General features: G+C 41.5%; 2 protein-coding genes across 4 annotated transcripts in view; one reads left to right on the forward strand and one right to left on the reverse strand.

Annotated features, from left to right (window-relative positions):
• The window catches only part of SNAP23 (synaptosome associated protein 23), a 37,080-nt gene extending 23,166 nt beyond the window's left edge, over positions 1 to 13,914 (reverse strand). The window contains exon 1 of one of the 3 annotated variants that reach the window (XM_089521878.1): positions 13,829 to 13,914. The gene's annotated coding sequence lies outside the window, so the exon portion shown is untranslated. Of the gene's footprint in view, positions 1 to 7,889; positions 8,092 to 9,054; positions 9,146 to 13,828 lie in introns of those variants that run through there. The other 2 variants (XM_089521877.1, XM_089521879.1) reach the window with 2 other exon arrangements.
• Positions 13,915 to 14,191: 277 nt separating this feature from the next.
• The window catches only part of ZNF106 (zinc finger protein 106), a 67,855-nt gene continuing 67,581 nt past the window's right edge, over positions 14,192 to 14,465 (forward strand). The window contains exon 1 of the mRNA XM_089521880.1: positions 14,192 to 14,258. The gene's annotated coding sequence lies outside the window, so the exon portion shown is untranslated. The remainder of the gene's footprint in view (positions 14,259 to 14,465) is intronic.

Here is a 14,465-nt window from a genome sequence, read left to right on the forward strand (position 1 = left end):
AGGGTGCCACAGGATTCTGTCTCGCATCCAGTGCTGTTCAACGTCTTTATCAACGACTTGGACGATGGAACAGAGGACATGTTTATCAAATTTGCAGATGACACTAAATTAGGAGGGGTTGTTAATACCCCAGAAGACAAAATCAGAATTTAGAATGAATTTAACAGATTAGAAAACTAACGAAGTTAAATGCAGCAGGGAGGAATGTAGGATACTACACTTGTAGGCAGTAAAAATTAAATGTGCAGATATAGGATGGGTGACACCTGACTTGATGGCAGTACATGCAAAAAGAATCTAGGAGTCTTAGTGGACCACAGATTGAACATGAATCAACAATGAGATATGACAGCTAAGAAAGCCAGTGCAGTTCTAGGCTGCGTCTGTAGAAGTATAGTGTTAAGATCAAGAGAAGTAATAGTACCACTCTATTGTGCTTTGGTCAGACTTCATCTGGAATATTATGTCCAGCTCTGATCATCACAATTCAAGAAAGATGTGAACAACCTGGAGCATGTGTAGAGGATGGTGAATGGCCATCTATTGAAAGTGCTTTGATTGTATGGCAGGGGGTTGGACTGGATGGCTCTTGTGGTCTTTTCCAACTATGATTTGTGTGTACAGTCTGTGATTAGTATTGAGTTGTTCTTTTGGTACACTTGTTTGAATGTTTGTTCCTATGCCCCAAACAGTCGAAACTACTTCTCATAGTATCATGAGGGATCTTGCTTTTTAAACCCCTTGTTTCTTAGATCTATCTTCTCCCTTCCTCAGCCTTTATTCTTTTCTTGGGATTTTCCCTTCTCTATTCCTCTTTTCTCTGTGACATTATAACAGCTAGTTTTTGGTAGAGTTCTTATGTGATCGCCACTACATGTTACAGCATGTGTGTGTGGCTTCATGTTACATGTTGATTTATAATGACCCCATTAATTTCATGGGCTTTTCTTTGGTCAAAAGTACTCAGCTCCTTCTTCTGACTTATCACCTACCTATAGCACTTGGCATTCATTGGAAGTCTCCCATCCAAGTACTAACCAAGGCTAGATTGATCTATTCCTGTATACAACTAGGGCTTAATCCAGTTTTTCCCTTATGACCACAATGGAAATTGCTTCTCTTCCTCTACAGCTCTCTATGCTGCTCGAACCCAGGCTCTAGAGGGCGGGGGAAACCTGCAGGGCCTGTTTGGGGAACATGTGGGTGCAGTGTGGAGATTAAATTACCTTCTTCCTAGTTTTGCTGCATTCTCTAACAGAAGTCAGCTAATCATGCACATAGGCTTAGATTCTAAAGTGCTCTTTCATCTCTTCAGTGGCATCTATATTATACAGTACCAATTTTTGATTTTCCACTGCACCAATTCCAAGGATCCTTGAACCATAGGTCATACATTTTCAGGCCTAAATATATTTTCAGGGCTGGGTGGGCAACTATGGAAGAGTAGGGGGTTGTGTTAGTTCTTTAGGAGACCTTGGAGGCTACACCCCCAGCAACACCCCCTCTTGCAAAAAAAAGCATGTTTTTCCCTCAAGGAATACAAAGCAGCATTTTCATAATGTTTTTGAGGTTTCCTGGACTCTTTTAGGTGGCTACGGGAGGTAGTGGCTTTTTCAACAACACAAAGTGATCTCCATTTTCAGAAAAGGCCTCTTGGATCTAAATTAACCCAGGGGGAACTCAAAATACGGTGGGATGGTGGTGAAATATCCTAGAGGACATTTGGGGGCAAAACTTTTTTGAACAAATTAATAATTTGTTTTTATCCTGGGGCTCCTTGGGAGCCTCCAAATATTGTGGAAATGCCCTCTGCATTGTGTAGAGGGTTTCTGAGGGTATTTTGGAAAATTGTTTTTTGACCCACTGAGGGGGGCACATTCAGCCCATGAGGGCACTTTGACTACCCCTGATATAGGACTTTAATGAGAGGAGATGCCAGAAATTATTTTATCATTCATCGAACTCTGGGTTTAGACCATAGTGATCCACCTGAACTAAGCTGGTTTTAGCAGACAGCCATTTAGATTAAAAATTCTGAATGATTGTTCAGACCGGGGGGGGGGGGGGGGCACTAAGTTAGGATCAGCACTGAAAAACCTCAGAGAGTCTGCATAGATTTTAGGAAAAACAGTACAAGAAGATAAAAAATAGAAGTTCTGTATTCTTGGGGGTCTTATGTTTTCTAGTGTTTTGGAGGTTGGAACTTCACTTTGCAGTACAAACTGACCCCTTCTTAATGGTGACAGACAGAATTCCACCGAGTCTATGTATATTTATATGTCATATGTGTAGGCAACCTGTGGCCCACGGGCCAGATGCGGCCCGGCGAGGCCTTGGGACCGGCCCCAGCCCGGTCCTGCTGCCGATTGCCGCCGGGGCCTTTGGGGGGCAATTGTCTATAGAAGCCTCAGAAACATGCATTTATATTAACATTTTTTTTAAAAAATCAGCAAATTTTTTTGCGTGTCCTCCATTTTTTTAAAAAAGTGTCTTCCATTTGAAAATTTTGTCCTACATTTGTCCTGGTTTATTTATATATCTAATTTTTTTTAAAAAAATATTTAATTATTTATTTTTTGGCTTCGGCCCCCCAGTTGTCTGAGGGAAAGCAACCCGGCCCCCGGCTCAAAAAGGTTGCCTACCCCTGATCTAAACAAAATGAAAATGTGAAAACAAAGACACCACTCTGGACCTTTTTCCAGAGTTCTCTTATCAGTTTCCTGAATATGCTGCAAAAACAATAGTGTTATTAGTCCTCTTTCAGGAAGCTTAGAATCAGCAAGTTAATTGTCTCACTTGTTTAATACTTGAAACTGTGTAATACCCACAAAATCTTTCTCGACAGTTCAACAGTAATATTTACTTACCTATACAATACAAGCCAAGAATTCTACATATTGGCACCAAATAGAAAGGCAGGAGTATGTACAAACACACTGTTTCCCTTGGTAATGAAAAAAGAAAGATTAAGAAAAAGAGCAGCTAGGAAAATTCAAGGGTAAAAATATGTGAGACCAAGAGCAGTGACAATACGAGGCTATAGAATGAACTATCAGTAATGGACATATAGCCTCCAGATAACAGTTTTTATACTGAAACAGAGTAACACAGCTGTCTCTTGAAAACAAAAACAAAAAGAAATCTTTTGGTGAAGACTAATCATATTAAGCACAATCCCACATATATCTAATCAGAACTGCCACTATACTTGTTGTGTGCTTCAAGTTGTTTACAACTTATAGTGATCCTAAAGTGAACCTATCATGGGGGTTTCTTGGTAAGATTTATCCAGAGGAGGTTTGCCACTGCCTTCATCTGAGGCAGAGTGTGTGACTTGCTCAAGGTCACCCAGGGGATTTGCATGGCTGAGTGAGGATTTGAACCCTGATCTCCAGTCATACTTTTAACATTTAAGGACCATCAGAATGCACAGTAGTAAAATGGATAATACTGTGCATAAACAAGATGTAAAACCATAGGCCACAGTTTCGATAGGTCAGGTTATAGCAGTCTTGTAACTGCAATAATCATGTGGTTAGCATGATTCCTACAAACCAATTTTGCACGATTGTGGAAAAATACTACTTTCTCTCAAACATGACTACATGTTATAGAAGTTGATAGAAACTCAGTCCTATGTAGGACCATAAAGCATTGGGACAGCAACTAACACAGTAATAGGTTACAACTGCAGTGCTGCAACAATCTGGGGCTGTGCAAACAGTGTATCTATACTGCACAGTTATGAAAGTTTGGTAATACTTTAACAATGGCAGTATGTGGTAAATGTATCATACAGATTCCTGGGATTTATAGTCTAGTGAGGTACTTAAGAATTCTCTGCTGTAGAGTTCTACTGTTGATTGCCAGAGGCATAAATGCAGGTGCAGAAGAACAGAAAAGAAAGGGGCAGAAATATTTCAAGTAAAATGAAAGATCCTTCAATATGGTGAGACTTTGTAGGTTGGAAGGACATCCCCTCATGCCTGAACACGGGAGAATGAACAAAATCCTCCCACTCATGACTGAAAAATGTAGACAGAAATGAAAGATCAAATTCACAGAATTTCTGGGAACAAGATGACCAAAAGGGAAGAGGGATGCTGTGATGTGATTCATGGTGATGAAGTTGTGTAGTAAAAGAAGAGGTAGTGGTTGTGGTAAAAAATTAAAATAGAATGGCACATCAGACCAGAGACAGGTACTGCTGGAACAGAGAACAAAAAGAGTTACTTCCATTTACCAGATGGACACTGTGGGTGGAAACGTACACATACGAAAGTGTGCAAATTATCTGAAGGAAGTCACATGGTAGACAAGTTAGGTCTGCTGAATTCAACAGGCTTTTCATGCGTAAATTGACATAAGATTTCACCTTTACTGAGAAATACACATCTAGTGAAGAACATACATCAAAGGAATTGTTGCTACACTGCCTAGACAAAGCTCTTCTCTGATGACACTAGTTTCACAGGTTCAAAGGCACAGTGGGCATATTTTTCAAAGGCATTAACAACATCTTTTTAAGTTTTATCCTCAGAAACACTTTGGGTAAATGTGGATGATGAATTCTCCAAATCCAGACTCATGGATAATTTAATTCTGACACCACTTTAACTGCCATGGCTCAAACTGTAGTTTTGGGAGACATTTAGCCTTCTCTGTCAGAGAGCTCTAGTGTCACAACAAATTGCTGTCCCAGAATTCCATAACACTGAGCTATGGCAGTTAAAGTTGGTGTCAAACTAGACTATTTCTGGAGTGAAGATGCAGCCTTGGTAAGATGAAAGCAAAAAGTATATGACTACATATTTACATATGGAAAACACTTTTTGAATAAGGATCCAATATTTCAAGAACTGTTTTCCACCTTTGGTTTTGATTTCTACTTCTCTTTTCTGTTAAAATTGCACATAATGGTCCATGTCTGACTGTGTAAGTGGATGAAGTTAAGAGTGATTTAAAGAGTGTGGGGAAGCCCTGCTTATGGCTGTCTCTGCAAGAGAAGAAATGGAGCAAAACGAGAAGAAATATACTGTATGAAAACAGTCCATACTGTGATTTTTACATATTGTGCCCAATGACTCTTAACATCTTTTACTTGTTAGTTGTCTCTGCTCAAACACATGTAAAAAGGCAGTACAGGCATACCTCAGTTAACAAAGCCTTTAACAATATGTCAAAACACACTGTAGAAATAATCCAGTTTGATACTGCTTTAACTGCCCTGGTTCAATGCTAGGATATTATGGGAAGTGTAGTTTCATGAGACATTTAGCCTTCTTTGTTCGAGACTTCTGGTGACACAACAAATTACAGTTCCCAGGATTCCTTTGCACTGAAACACAACAATTTAGGCAGTCTCAAACTGGATTATTACTGCAATGTGTTTTGGCCCAAAGAAGCTCATTTTTACAATCCTTTTGATGCCTGCACCCTCTTTCCTTACCTTCTGTCTAGTTGGAAAGTTTTTAGCAACAACAGCACTGGGACCATGATGAAGAAAGAAGAAACATTGTCAGGTTTCAGCAGTAAACAATGCAATGAAGCTTAAGGTGGGAAAATGCGGGATTCTACTCTTGCCAATCCTACTATAGCAGTATAGAGGCAAACACAGAACTATCAAATGCCTGCCTTCAGTGTGCAAACAGCATCTCCTTCCGGAATCCTTTACTGAGCAAGCAGGAAATAGAAAAGGGGGAGAACAGAAAACACTGCCTTACCAGCTCACCCAATATGTTTTTAAAAATATGACAGATCTATAAGTCTATCCATCAAAAGAGAAATCACAAGAAAGGTGGAGGCTGCTGGAAGAAACTTTTAAGTGATGTCAAAGGCGCGTTACAGATGGCCCAGAAGGGGCAGTCTCGCGCCGCTGCTGGTTGCTGCGTCCGGGAACCGCAGCATCCAAACCGCGCAGTTCCCAGACGCAGCAAAGAAGGAGCGCGAAAATCGCGCTCCTTCCTCACCCCCGGAAGAGATGCCGTGAGGCGCTAGTCGCGCACTTGTGGCGTCACTTCCACTGCGCGATGTGCGGACGCAGAGCGTCCGCTACGTCAAAATGGCGGTGGCCATGTGGAACGGCTGCTGCCATTTTAACGTAGTCATTACGTACAAGGGGCAAGGCACATCAGGAAGCGCCGCCCCTCATGCATAATGACGGCACGATGATGGCGCCTCATGGGCCTGTAATGCGCCTAGGAAATTGAAAATGTTTTTGTTTACTTACGTATGACTTAAGTGATCTAATAATAATAATAATAATAATGATAAATTATTTATATTTCCCGCCTCTCCCTGTGGATCGAGGCAGGATTACAACCATAAAAACATCTAAAAGCCATACAATAAAACAATAACGTTGCTCAAAAGATACAATTCAGAACAATAAAATCACCATCTAAAATACACAGGTATGACCAGAAGTGGATTTTTTCCTTACTTCTTTATAAAAGATCAGGTGGATAGGCCCACTGGAAGAGATCCATCTTAAGTGCCTTCTTGAAGACATCTAAGGTGGTGATAAGATGGCCCTCTTCCGGCAAGTTATTCCATAGCTTGGAGGCTATGGCTGTGTTTGCTCTGTAGGAAGTTGTTGACCACCTGGTCTTTGAATATTTTAATAGATTCTTGCTGTTTCATTTCACATGTGCATACCATTAGTTCTGAATAAAAGGTTTGCTGAAACTTATTGAACTTTTTTTTTTTGTGTAGGAACCTATCCCTATTCTTTGAGGGGTAACAGATGGGCCATAAGGGGCGGCCTGAAGCCGACTGCGGCCGCAGCGAACACTTGCCCCAAACCACCTTGATCTGCAAAGATCTGCTCCTTTTTTTGGCTGGGGAAAAGATGGCTTTTCCCGCCCCGCCACAGCGCCATGGCAACTTCCAGCAACTCTGGTGGTGTGTGGAATATAAACACCAAGTCACCAAAGCGCCTTGAAGCCACCCATGTCTGGGCAGCCACCTGACTTCTGGGCGGCTTCAGGACATGCAGCGTATGAACACCGTGCTCTTAGGCCACCTGGATGACGGCTTAAAAAGGCTGTCTGTTCCGCCCCTTCAAATGTTACTTCTGCCTGTGGTACCAAAGTTTCTGTTGAAGAAGTAATTTCCAGGCACACACCTACTTTGTTATCTGAGGTATACATGTAATACAAAGCAGTAGGTCTAGACTGTCTCTGCTTGGACACAGGCTTGAGCAGGCCCCCATGATATTAAGTGGTGTGTGAAACATCCACTACTAACCAGATTGTGAAAGATAAGAGTGTCATTTCTTAAGAAGTGTATCGTAAGAGTTCAGGCTTTACTATATACAAACCATTACTAAAACAGGTTGAGTTCCTTCAGCGAAAGTGCATGAGATCAGAGCTGCTGTGGATTTTGGATGTAGTTGAAATTTTGTAATACCCGCATTTGCATATACAGTATGTGCATAATGAGATATCTTGGAGATGGGACTCATGTCTAAATACAAAATTCATTTACATTTTGTATACATGTTATACACATAACCTGAACTACAATAATATCCCAAATCTACAAAACAACTACAATTCCCAGAATGCCACAGCACCTAACCAGGGCAGTTGAAGTGGTGATGTCAAACTGAATTTTTTTTTTTGCAGTGTGGATGCAGCTTGAGGGGGGGGGGGTTCCTTTTTATGTAAGCCAACTCAGGTTTTTTAGGTCAATTCTTTTACTAAAATCTCTAGATTTATACAAGAGTATATACAGTAATTTTAATGAACATTTTATTGACTATTTTAAACCATTTTGTGCCTGAAACAGTTTGTATACACTAAACTGTCAGGAAGCTCAGGTCGCTATCTGAGCCATCTATAAAAAAAGTGTTTTGGGGGGGATCATTCTGGATAAGTGAGGCTTACCCTGTACTCCTTAGAGATGGAGGGAGGAAGGCAACATACCTTCAGAAATAACTAGCTACCATACATACTCAACTATAAACAGACCTCATGTAAAATTCCAGCCTATGTAACTGTTTGTGCTCACCCTAAAAGCTGGATAGATGGGGACAGACCAAACTCTTGTCTTTCACTGGGGGAATGGCTGTTGCTTTTAAATAAGGGATAAAGTATAGCACTGACACTGACCCATAGATAAGTCGATGCAGTTTTCTGAGGCCAATTGTTTTTGTGTCTAACATTTCTAGACTTAGATAGTCTGGACTAGGAACTCCGCAGTCCAAGGTGCGCAAACTTTGTTTCATGCCCAAGATTGTTTAAAATGTTCTTTAAAATTACTGTATATACTTCATACGACATTTTAGATAACATTTTAAACTATTTGGGGCATTTGAAGCAAAGTTTATGAACCTTAACTATGAAAAAGCAAAGGTGTTGCTATCTCGGCTTCTTTAGTCCTGCTCAAAATGGAGGACGTTTTGGAATTCCTACTGGACAGGAGGCTGAAATAGGAGACAGGTCCTAGAAAAGGAGGACCCACTCTGGCCACCCTGGGAAATACGTGGCCTCTCTCTGAGACAGCATCCCCTTTCTCCAGCCTATAGGCTTCTTAGTCCTGCTCAAAATGGAGGACGTTTTGGAATTCCTACTGAACAGAAAATTGAAATGGAGCAGATGAACAAATAAAAGCCAAAAACACTTGTTATAAATGTAAACCCATGCTTCTTAGTCCTGCTCAAAATGGAGGGCCTTTTGGGATCCCTTCTGGACAGAAAGTTGAAATGGGGCACTTCATGAACAAATAGAAGCCAAAAACACTTGTGGAAATGTAAACTCATACTATTTAGTCCTGTTCAGAATGGGGGACCTTTTGGAATGCCTCCTGGGCAGAGGCTGAAATGGGAGCCAGGTCCTGGAAAAGGAGGACCAAGTCTGGTCTCCCTGAACCAGGGCAGTCCCTTATGAGGGACCCCCCCCCCCGCCATTACAACCTCTTTTCTCCTTCCTCCTTCCTCCCTCCCTCCCTCCTGGGCTTCTGGGGCGAGGAGCCCTCCGTCCCGCCCTCCTCAATCTCTCCCTTCTGCCTCTGGCTTCGTCCGTTTTCAGGCAGCCCCAGCCCGCCATTTACCTCAGCCCAGCCCCACTGGGCCCACTTTCCCGGAGCTTCCTGCTGCCTCCAGTCCCTTCTCCTCCTCCTCCTCCTCCTCCTTCCCAATCTTCGCCTCAGCCTCCTCCTCCCACTGCTTTCCCCAGGGTCTCTATTGGTGACAACTAATGGCCGCCCAAGCCTGGCTCCTCCTTTCTCTATTCTCTTCCAACTACATCCTTCCTGACTCGCCTCAGAGCCGGCTTCCTCGTCGCCACCCAGCTTTCCTGTTTCCTTTTTAAAAATAGCATCCGCACTGGGGATGTAAAGCCAGTTTGATACCGCTTTAGCTGCCCTGGCTCCATGCTATGGAAGGCTGGGGTTTGTGGTTTGTGGGGGCAAAGGACAGAGAAGGCTAATTCTCTCCAACACAAACAGACAAACAAACAACACTACAATCCCTAGTATTTGATCACATTATAGTACTAGTATTACTAATACCATGGTAATCACTAGTAATTTTTATATTCCATACTTTATTTTATTTTACTGTTTATTTTATTATTTATTATTTCATACCATAGTACTAGTACTACTAGTAACATAGTAATCTCTAGTAATTTTTATATTTCATATTTTATTTTACTATATTATTTATTATGTATTATTTTATACCATAGTACTAGTATTACTAGTACCATAGTAATTACTAGTAATTTTATATTTTTTTATTTTATTATATTAATAATAATATTAATTATAATAAGTTTATTTGTATTTCTCCGCTTCTCCCAACGGATAGTACTAGTATTATTAGTTCCATAGTAATTACTACTAATTTTTTTATATTTATTTATATTTATTTTATTTACATATAAAATTTAACGCCCTTTTCCCTCTGCACTGTGGTTTATTCTCTGAGGCTGAGAGAGCGTGATTTGCCCAAGGTCACCCAGTGGGAGATTCAAACCCTGGTCTTGGGAGTTGTAGTCCAATGATCAAACCACTACATCACACTGCCTTATTGTGCATATGGGGGGGGGGGGTGCATTTTTTTTAAAGCACTCAGATTACCTCTTAAAGTAAATTCACAACATAGTGGTTTGGAACCAATACCAATATGTAATATGCTTAGGAAACATTTCTTTCCAAAAAAAGAAATGAAAGTGGGTAGAGAAGGCGTTTCCTAAAAATAAAGAAGAGGAAGAAGTTGCAAGTTTCTATATGTTTTTGCAAACTATGTAATTTCCTGGGTTAGTCTGAAATATTTACCTTTCTATCTGTAGCCTCTTATGTGCTGTGTTGGGTTGAGAGACAAACCTATCATAGGGTTTTCCAGGCGAGATTTATTCGGAGGGGGTTTGCTTTTGCCTTCCTCAGAAGCTGAGCAAGGTCACCAATGGGTTCCCACAGCTAGCTAAGCAGGGATTCGAACTCTGCTCTTTCTCTCTGCTATCCTAGCGCAACACTCGACTCAAACCACTACAGCATACTGACTCTGGATGTAGTAAGCAATTATACTTTTCATGGAAATATGTGAATAACATCTACCATACTGACATGACATTTTTCCTCATCCAAAGCCAGAATTTTGAACGAAAGCAGTTTTATCTGGTTTTCACTTTCAGTATCCACTCACGTTGTAGTTTACTCCTAGGCTGCATCCACACTGCAGGAATAATCCAGTTTGATACCGCTTAAACCACCAGGTGCCATGTTATCAAATTCTGGGAATTGTAGTTTGCTGTGGCCCCAGAGCAGACCTGTTGGCCAGGGCCATTGGGAGTTGAATTTCAGTAACAACTGGGGGAGACAGGACAAACTCGGGGTGACCAGAAATCTTTTTCCAGGACATGCTCTGCATTTCAACCTTCTGTCCAGGAGGAATTTCGAAATGCCCTCCATTTTGAGCATCACTAAGAAGCATGAATTTATATTTAATAAGAGTGTTTTTAGCTTTTATTTGTGTAATGTCCTTGAATGTACTACATGTTGCGGTGCCTTGTCCTTTTTCACGGTTATGACATTTGGTCACCCTTGACAAACTGGCCATCCCTGGACAGTATTGTTTGCCAATTTGGGTGCAAGTCCCCATGCATTCAATAGTTTACGCTCCCCAAATATATCTCTCAGAAGGTGACTCCTGAATAAAGAATACGTAAAGTATTGCCCTTAAAACATGCACAACCTGTTTACAACCTGTTCCTACATAAGCTATCTAAAGTCCAAAACACATTGCAGAAATAATCCACTTTGAGACCCTTTAACTGCCCTGGCTGAGTGCTAGGGAATCCTGGGAATTGTAGTTTATTGTGGCACCAGAGCTCTCTCTGACAGAAAAGGCTAAATGTCTCTCAAAACAGTTCCCAGAACTCCCTAGCATTGAGCCAGGGCAATTTCTGCTGTGTTTTATGAACCTAAGTTCCTATATGATAATCAAATGTCCCTTTGTATAGAGAGTGCAGACTGCAACTCCAGAAATGTATGAGGATTTGTGTGTGTGTGTGTGTGTATACACACACGCACACACATTTAAATATAATAGAAACATATATTTTTAAGAAAAATAGTTTTTAAAAGATGCTTTACGTGTTATCTCAAAGATGTTGTTGTTGTTAACTGCCCTTAAGTAATCTCGACCCATGATGACCCCCATGGAAGAGATGTCTCCAAGACTCCCTAATATCCACTGTTCTGCTTAGTTCCTGTAAATTCACACCCGTGACCCCTTTAATAGAGTCCTTCCATCTGGCATGCGGCCTTCCTCTCTTTCTACTTCCTTCCACCTTTCCCAGCATTATTGTTTTCTCAAACATTACATGCATAGTAGTGGGTTTCTGTTTATTTTATAATAGCTCCTGAAAGAAGGCCACTTGGTGATAAGGCCGAAAGGTGTTGGTCTTGTTAAACAATAAAAGGTTTTGGACCATTGCATAGGGGCTTTTTAAAGTAATAACTGTGACAAGCTGGTTTTATGTGCAGTGTGTGTTTTAGTTATGTTTTAATTTTTTGTATCTTTTAATGTTAATTTTATATTGTTTTAATTCGATGATTTTAACTGTTTTTAATTTTTTTACATTAAAGTTTTTTAAAGTGTTTTTATTTTGTGAGTCTCCTTGGGTCACTTTTGTTGAGAAAGGTGGCATAAATGAAATAAATAGTTAAATGAATAGGATGTGGGACTCTAATCGTAGAATCAGAGTTGGAAGAGACCCCAAGGGCCATCTACTCCAACTCCCTGCCATGCAGGATCTCACAATCAAAGCATGTCCCAACAAATGGCCACCCAGCCTCTGTTTAAAGGCCTCCAAAGAAGGAGACTCCACCACACTCTGAGGCAGTATTTTCCATTGTCTAACAGCCCTTACTGCCAGGACGTTCCTCCTAATGTTGAGGTGGAATCTCTTTTCCTGTAGCTTGCATCCATTGCTCCAGGTCCTAGTCTCTGGAGCAGCAGAAAACAAGCGGCTTTGTTTCTTTCAATCTTCCACTGTGAATATGTACTTTCCAGTGTCTTTTTTGGTTTTGTTTTGTGGTTCGCCTTGGGGTCGCTATAAGGAGTTTATCACACTGTGGCTAACTTTGGCATTAAAGCGCATTTAAAGCATCCCGCAAATAAAGCGAAAATGGAGTGTAATTGTGCGAATGGTTATCACACGCAATTGCGGAAATAAAGTGATATTGGAAATGCATTGTGGCTGAAATCCCGAAACTGAATCAGATGTTAATGCTTCTTTGTGACCACTTGAATGTCAGGTTTGTACAACGTCATGTGAAATAGTTTTGCGTAATTATGGGATTTCCCCCCGGGATATTGATGGGATTAACTCCCGATCTCCTTCGTGTGATAAACTCCTACGTTGCTGCCCAAATGGCTGTAATAAAGTTATAAACTCCTAAGTTGGAAAGGACTTGACGGCACACGACACAACAACGTATTTGGAGAGCCAGTGAGGCTTAGTGGTTTGAGTGATGGACTAGAACTCTAGAGACCAGCGTTTCATTCCCGGCTCAACCATTAAACCCCACTGGGTGACTTTGGGCAAGTCACACACTCTCAGCCTCAGAGGATGACAATAGCAAACCCCCTCTGAGGAAACCTGCCAAGAAAAGCCCATGATAGGCCTTAGAGCAGTGGTTCCCAACCTGTGGGTCGGGACCCCTTTGGGGGTCGAATGACCTTTTCATGGGGGTCACCTAAAACCATTGGAAAACACTAATTTAATTATAGTTATGAAGTAGCAAGGAAAATAATTTCATGGGTTTGGGTCACCACAACATGAAGAACTGTGTTAAAGGGTCACGGCATTAGGAAGGTTGGGAACCACTGACTTAGAGTTACTGTAAGTTGGAAATGACTTGAAGGCACACAACAACAACAACAACAACAACAAGACGTTTTACCAGAAAAACCACCCCTGAATTCAAGCTATCCCAAACTGTTGTTGTTGTTATGTAAAGTGGTTTCCTAGCACCTGTGAGACTAGAGAAAGAAAGAAGCTGGTAGCATGAGTTTTCCTAGGCTTGAGCCTCCTTCCTCAGATGCATGTCGCTGTTGTTGTTGCTGTTTGCTTTAGTAAAATATATTATAGTATAGTATATATAATATATTATATAATACTATATATAATAGATTTTATTATATAAGCAAATTATATTATATTACAAAATATTATATATTATATGTATTATATAATTCTATATAATTACATACTGTAATATAATTATATATATATATATATATATATATATATAATTATTTTATATAATTATATAATATATACATTATATTATAATGTAATACTAATCCTGATACATTTCAGTCTGGAGGGAAGATGGTTGAAATGTAGGACACGTCCTGGAAAAGGAGGACCAAGTGGACTTTCGCAGCCGGATTCGAAACTAGCTGGTTTCCAGGTCTCACAGACTACATCTCCCGAAATGCACCGCGCGCGGCCCTGCTTTTGCAGCGGCGGCCGGTAAAGCCCCGCCCCTCCTGAAGGCGGTAGCGTTGGCGTTTTGAAGGCAGGCCCGCTCTTCCCGAGGAAGAAAGAACTCCCCTTCCCAAAATGCAAAGGGGCAGGGAAGGCGGTAGGGCTGGTTTGTTTGTGTCCTCTGATTGGCTGGCTCCATGGAGGCGCTTCCCGTCTTGTGTGGCGCGGTTCTCTTTCGGGTCGGCTCGAGCCGGGTCTCCGGCGGGTCCTCCTGGCCGAGGATGGCTGTGTGCTGCTGGGAAGGGGCGACGTGTGAGTAGCCTGAGGAAGGGGAGCTGGGGCTGCGGAGTGACTCCTGGGCGCCTCGGGGGAGGGCTTAAAAGTTAGGGCTGCGTCTACACTGGAGAGATAACCCGGTTTGGCACCGCTTTAAGTTTTTCTGGCTCAAGGCTATGGAATTCTGGGAGTTGGAGTTTGTTGTGGGGCCCAGAGCGGAGCTCCGCTCCGCTCTGGGCCCCA

The sequence above is a fragment of the Sceloporus occidentalis genome, unplaced genomic scaffold, assembly GCF_023333645.1.
Source record: "Sceloporus occidentalis isolate IW3139 unplaced genomic scaffold, rSceOcc1.0.p SCAF_4, whole genome shotgun sequence".
Taxonomy (NCBI): domain Eukaryota; kingdom Metazoa; phylum Chordata; class Lepidosauria; order Squamata; family Phrynosomatidae; genus Sceloporus; species Sceloporus occidentalis.